Source organism: Prionailurus viverrinus, chromosome A1 (genome assembly GCF_022837055.1).
Source record: "Prionailurus viverrinus isolate Anna chromosome A1, UM_Priviv_1.0, whole genome shotgun sequence".
Classification (NCBI taxonomy): Eukaryota; Metazoa; Chordata; class Mammalia; order Carnivora; family Felidae; genus Prionailurus; species Prionailurus viverrinus.
This window is the reverse complement of record NC_062561.1, coordinates 191,653,142-191,660,317: the sequence shown is the minus strand read 5'-3', so window position 1 is coordinate 191,660,317 and position 7,176 is coordinate 191,653,142. Positions and strand designations below refer to the sequence as shown.

At 37.7% G+C, this 7,176-nt stretch overlaps 1 protein-coding gene across 1 annotated transcript in view; it reads left to right on the top strand.

Moving 5' to 3' along the window:
* ITK (IL2 inducible T cell kinase) overlaps positions 1-7,176 on the top strand; it is a 58,384-nt gene that overhangs the window by 6,146 nt on the left and 45,062 nt on the right. The window lies entirely within an intron of this gene.

The following is a 7,176-nucleotide window of genomic DNA, read 5'->3' as shown; positions in this document are numbered from 1 at the left end:
GGAGGCAAATACTCCCACATTAAAATTAAATTTGATTCCTACTGCTCAGGGGCTGGTGCATCAATCAACCAGCATTTCAGTAAAAATAGGCTACAGAGCAACACTATAAATGTAAGGGCTCGGTTTTTGACTCAGTCTGGGAGAAAGGTTTAACTGTAAAACACAAGAGCTCCGTTTCTTGAACCATGAGGTCCATGTAAAACAAGACATCTTCATAACAAACTCAGAAATGGGCCCCACAGAAAACTGTTTTAAAGCTCTTCTCAAGTTTTCATAGGTCAAATAGGTAAATCCTTATCTCTCCATTTTCTTACCCAACTAGTAATAAGTTATTCCACTTCATAAGTTATTAGGCCTACTGAAGAAAATAAATCGTCCAGGACCCAATTTTCATCCAGAGGTCCGTCTGGGTTTGACTTCATGATACTACGGGGCTTCACTTAAAGTGATCCAGGGACAGAAACAGAAGCTCTGAAATGGCTTTTCATGTATCTAAAATTCCCTTTTTAGATCCGATGTCTGCTCAGTTCCTTGAAATTTCAGTAAATTTGTCAGGATTTTAATTAAATAAGAACCTGATCTAAAGTCTCGTTTGTCATAAAATTCTGATTAATGTTAAGGTATTCATAAGCAAGCTTTTTCCTACATTTTCCTATTTTAATATTTACAAAGTCATAGAAATTACACCTACTTATTATAAAAATTGAAATATAGGACTTCCCCCCCAACTACATATATTTGTGCTAAAGTTTTATTATTATCATCATCATCATTATTATTTTACCATAACAGAAATTCTAATTAAAAAAATAGTAACAATAAGTAGAAAATATACACATACATAGTAGTCTCAAGGCAGTGGCAGTATGGAGAACCAAATCACAGAGCACACCTTTCGACTAATACTGTGGTGCTAGATATAGTTGTGTTTGATAATCAAAGAAACAACATTAGAGAAGCCACTCTCAGCAGCATCCATTATTTTAAACCTAACACTGTATCAAGGAAATGTTTCTTTTTTGGTATGTAAAGTTTCTTTCATTTGTTCAGCAAGCATGTCTTGACATCTACTATGTGCCATGCTTCAGGCTACATGCCAGGAATATGGTGATAAATAACAGAGGAAAGGTGTCTGCCCTCACAAGCTTAGCTAGTAGAGAAGGCAGACAACCACAAGTACATAAATATATGGGGCAGATACAGATGGTGGTAGGTTCTGTGGAAAGACTAAGCAGGAGCTGGCGCTGAGTTGGGAAGAAGGGTAGCCAGAGAAGGAATTTATAGCCAGGCTAGGGCCTGAAGGATGAGAAAGATCTAGTGACCTGAAGAAATGAGGAAAAGCATTTCGGGCAGAGGGCACGGCCAGTGTGAAGATTGTGAAGTAGGAAAAGGCTTGGCCTGTGTACGGAACAGAGAAGTGAACATACTGAGTTCAAGAGAGGGGTTCTTACTGACATCCTATAACCTCCCTCTTCTGGGGATACTTTGTCTGGAATCCTCCTCCTACATCTCTTGGTGGAAAGGTGCTCAGGGCCAACCTGGAGCTCAGGCAGCCATTAGCAGCAAAGACCAAAAACCGATTAGAATCAGGTTGAACCCACTTTGATTAATCACAAGAGACAGAGCAGCAAATGTTCATATACTCACACTATTTTAAAAAATTAATGAAATAGTTATGCAGAAGTATTCTCTGTAACTCTTTTGTCTAAAGGCATCAATTTACAGTCTCTGTGAGAATGACCTGTGCTCTTACGTAGACATAAATTTCATGTAGTTCTAATCATAATGCGTGACAATTTTATATTCTACTTTTTTCATTTGTTCTTTTATAGATACATTTCTACTTATCTACATGGTCCCAAAGTAATCATTTTTCATACATATGATTTTTTTCATGATTGAATTAGTTCACTTCAGAGAGATACTTATCTGTTCTACATACTTGAAAAAATTGATGAACTTGTCATCAATTCTTTGTCATCTATTCTTTGACATTCAGGTTGTTTCTGGGTATGAACGTGTTTCAGTCAGAACACTGAAAAATGCTAATATACCTAACATAAACCTGTCTCCTTTTAAAAATCAGGTCCTTAGGATAGAACACTACATTTGTCATAAAATAAGATTATTTTATGGCCTCTATCATTTGCTGCTACATCATCTTACAGAGACTGAAGCAATGCATGCAGCCACCAAAAGTTACCAGAACCATTAGGGAAGACTGTGTTTCTAAGAAGGAACTTAGGAAAACCAAAGAATCCCATTGTTGTGGTGATTTTTCAAGTGCACTATTTTTATAGACTTTGAATGTTACGGTGAGAAAGGGGGAAGATACATAATATTTTATACTATACATGGATCAAATGATTTGATATAAAGTCAGTCACATATATGTACATGAACCCACCATACATGTAGCAGGATTTAACAAGTGCCAAAAAGCTTCCTACTTTGCAAAAGATCCCCATTTTGTTGATGAGAAAGGAGAGGCTTAGAGTAGCTAAGTATCTTTTCCTAGGCCACACATCTGGGACAAACATTAAAAGTTAGGTTAAATGTATTTTCAGATCTAAGCTTGTTTGGGTTTGAGGAGTCTTAGCAGCCATGGTGGCTGAGAAGAGAGAGTTGGGCCAAGGGTTCATTGGTGAGTTTCAATGAACAACACTGTATAATAGAGGTCTGGAGCAGGGCCCCCCAAGTTTACCTGAATGACAACACAACAATATCATTGACAACAATAACTAGCATCACTGCAAGAAGACTGAACACATTCCTATGAATTTTCTCATGTAACCCTCACAGTTCTCTGCAGAAGCTAAAAGTAATATTCTGTTTTAGAGAGGAAGCAATTGAGACATGGAGAAGTTCAGAAATTTTCCCAGGGTCACAGTAGTGGTAGTAAGTGTTAAAAACAGCATCTTGCCTTGGGCTTTGGTAATTCCCTATACTTTGATCCCACTAACATATGCTTTTCTGATATCATTTTGGTTGCCCTAGTAGTATCTCCAAGAATTCTCTGCAAAACTGATACAAGCATCTTGGCCAGTCTGTTTCTCACTGCAAGGTTGCGAATTTGCCAGTCACTTGTGATTTTGCAGAGTGTGTTCTTGTCCACCGGACTCTGTGAGCTGACAAAAATGAGTTCCTGATCTTATAAACCTGAGGCTCTGCTCCTGGGGTGACCTTTGCCAAGGAAAAATGCTGTATGAACCTCAGCTCTGTTTAGTTTACTGGACTAGCCATTCATAAGTACCCCTCATTGGGCACTTTCTGAGAATAACATCCTGGGAATGCTATACCCAGAGTGATAATACAGGAAAAAGACCACCAAACAGGGCTATAAGCCAGGACCAAGGGCCCAGAAAGTGAGATCGAGGGCACTAATACCAAATGTAGCCACTTTCGCAGTCCATGCTATGGCTAATTTCATGTATAGTGACCCAATTAAGTGTTTCCCAAAGTGGGGTACCACTAAGTGCACTCTAGATGGTACATGGACAGATCTGGTTCTGACATTTTTTAATTTAATACTTATATATGTATGTTTATTATAATTTACTTCAGAAAAAAAGTATTTTTAAACATATGGTGGTGATTTAAAACTTCCCTTTAGAGTAAATTTGTTGAGGTGAAAAATCAATCCGTTGAAATAATAACATTAAGCCCATGGTACCAGTTGGTGGAACTACACAATGGTGGAGAGCGTGCAGGTGGGTTGCAAATGGAAGATTGGAAACACAGAATCCATGGAATAGCAACATGAATTACCATTCATGATTCTTTGCTTTAAAATAGTAGACACTTAGTCTGTTCAGAGAGTGAAATGTAATAATCCCCCTGGACATTTAGAGGCACAGGTGCATCCACAAAGACCAGAGCACTTGGAAAGGTGAACATAGAAGAGACAGGCAAAAGAGATCCTCTCAGACCCCCTGCTCTACCTAGAAAGCTGTGACTCAGGGGCAAGTGAACCTGCGACCACAAGCTGTCTGACCTCCAAATTTCTCTGAACTCCAGAGAAAGTTATTCTAATTCTTTATAAATCTCAATGACATTAGGTTACTGCTGTTCACTTTGCTTTCATCTGTGTTGCAAATTAATATTAATGCACAAAACAGAACTGCTGGTGGAATGAACTCTTGCCCCCTTGCCTTTGTGCCCGTTGGACTTCAGGTCTCTTTATTAGTAGCCATTTTTTCAGGTCATCTTCTGCAAAATATAGACTAACTTTTAAAAAAATTCATGAATAGATAATACATTCACATACATTTTTTAAAAAACAGTTACTAAATGTTACGAAATGGCCAATTCCCACCTTTATCCTAAGCCACAGCGCTTCAGTGCCTGAAAGCAACCAATATAATCAATTTCCTATCAGTTCTTCCAATGATACTTTATGCATACATATGTAAACACAACTCAGTATTCTTCTTGTCCTCCTTTTTATGCAATAGTAGCATACTCTATGTGACATACTTCTTAGCTTTTCTTTTGGTTGGTTAGCAATATTTCTTGAAGATCAAACCACACCTATATGCAAAGAGCTTCTTCATTCTTTTTTGTGGATGCATAATATTTCACTGAATGGATAAAAAGTTACCTTAATGATGGACATTCAGTCTGTTTCCAATTTTTTTTTTGTCATTGCAAATGACAAGGAATGAATAACCTCATCTTTATGTCACTTTCTGTATGTCTGTAACAGGTGATTTTGCCCATCTTTGGCAATGCCTGGAAATTTTTTCATTTTCATAACTAGGGAGGGGAGTGCTACTGACATTTTTGGGTAGAGTCCAGCATGCTGCTAAGCCTTCTACAAGGCACAGGACAAACTCACAACAAAAGATTATCCAGCCTATGTTGTTAATAGTGCCAAGTTTGGGAAGCCTTGGTCTATAGATAACATTTCCAGAAGTAGAATTGCTATGTCAAAGGACATTTGCATCTGTTATCTTATTGAACATGACCAAATTATTCTCCGTAGAGGTTGTGCCAATGAACATTCCCCAGGGCCACATGTGAGATGCTTGCTTTATCAAAACCTCACCAACACCATTACCATACGTTTTGATCTTTGCAAGTCTGACAGGTTTAAAAAATGGTATCTCGGTATCAATTATTTGCATTTCTGTTTTCATAGTAAGTTTGAGCCTTTCTTTACTATATTTAAGAACAATTTATATTCCTTTTCCCATTTCTTTATAATGTTGTTAATATTTTCCTTAATAATTTGTAGGAGTTCTTTATTAGCTCAGCCCTTTGTGCAGACTGGTTTTGACCTATCTTTTCATTGTCAAGAGATTTGTATCCACTTGCCAATCATTCTGGAAATCTTATTCAAATCAATCCTATCAAGAGTTTTGTCATAGGGTTCACACACAACACTTTCTGCTGCACACTTAGTCTAATCTGCTGTTCCTTCAATCAACCGATTAACAAATATTCGTTGATCATCACCTCTGTGCTAGGGTTATTTTCTGAAATGTAGTGAGGTTGCTAATTTATATGCCTTGGCTATTGACTCTCCAATGTTTGAAAGGCATATAAAAAATATACAGTTTCAAATTCATTAAAAATCTCAAATGGCCTATTCTGGAAAGAAGGAGGGTTTTGAAAAAGCATTCACAGAACAGAGACAAAATGTGCAGGGAACCTTGAGGATTTACTTCAGCACCCGCTTCTTGCTCTTGGTTTCTATATAAGTCCTTTTCTCTGTTCACTTTTGAAAACAAATTTAAACAAAAATGCTTTTGAAAGGCTAGGACCACTATATCTTTATCTAACATAAACGAGACCTAGAAATTATTCCTGAAGTACTGCTTTACTTCTAAAATAAATATACCCACATAAAAGCCTATGGAATCTATGAAGAAAATGGTTATCACCCAAGAAGATGAGAGGACCCGTCGTGAACTTGAACCTCCATGGATAAAGAAGAAAGAAGAGCAGGTGACAGGGGCTGCCTGGCTGCCACTGACTGCTAATGGGGTCAGGAGGCTACAAGGGCAAAAAGCTGCATCATTTTGCACACCCAGCATTCGACGTGTACCCCTCAGCCCTCTCCCACAGAAATCTGCAAAGTTGTAGTACAGGGTGGTGTTTTTAAATTTCTGACTGCTTTAAAATATTATTTTCACTTTTCTGCTTAGTAAATTTACATGCTCCCTGCAACAACTTCAAATATTACCAAAACATCACACTTACCCTGTCAAAGTCGGCTATAGTGCCACCCACGAGGGAGAGCCAGTGTCAGCAGGGTTCCTCCTTGTATTATTTGAGTTTTGCATTTCCTATTATGTATTTTATTATTTCTCTTTCCAAAAATGCGGTGAGGCTCCATCTTTTGCTCTACATCTGCTTTTTTCAGTTAATGTATACATTTTTGTTCCTCCATGTAGACCTCTTTGTTAACGGCTACAGGATGGATGAACCATAACTAATTTAACCATTTGTCTATGGATGAATAGTTGAGGTTCTCTAGGGTTTTTTTATTGAAATAAATAAGGCCGTTATGAAATCCTTCTCCCTACATCTTGATATATTTTGAACAAATGTTCCTGTAGGATAAATCCTATAAAGAAAACGCGTTTGTTTATATTTTGTTTTTAAATATAACAAATACAAGTTTGTGGTACAAAAGTGAAAGAGTATAGAAAGATATGAGGTTGAAAGAAAGCTCTCTTCCTACTTCCAAACACCAGAACTGTTCCCACAAGTATTTGCTCTTAACAGTTTCTTGTGAGAAAGTCCACTCATACTTTTAAGAAAGATCCCAAATTTCCCTCTGGAAACTGTACAACAGTATAGTCCATTTTCTTTCTTTCTTTCTTTCTTTCTTTCTTTCTTTCTTTCTTCTCTCTTCTTGCTTTTTCTTCCCTTTTAGGGTAAAAGCCTCACTTTTTTTTTTCTCTTGGAGAGTCAGGGTGATACTACGAACAAGATGGACGACTTTAAGGGTAGCTAGATTTCCCCACAGCACAACCAGCCTCATTAAAAACCACACTGTGAAAAGCTGAGGTGAGGAAAGCCAGTTGACTCTGGTTTAGCTATGACTAAAAGGTGTTACAGAAAAGGGGAAAGGAAAGAAGGCTGGTGTGGGATGGATCAGAGTTTCCTAACTTTAAGTCAGCCCAGGAGCCTCAAAATATGCTCCCTTAATTTCAGATTCTCCCAGAA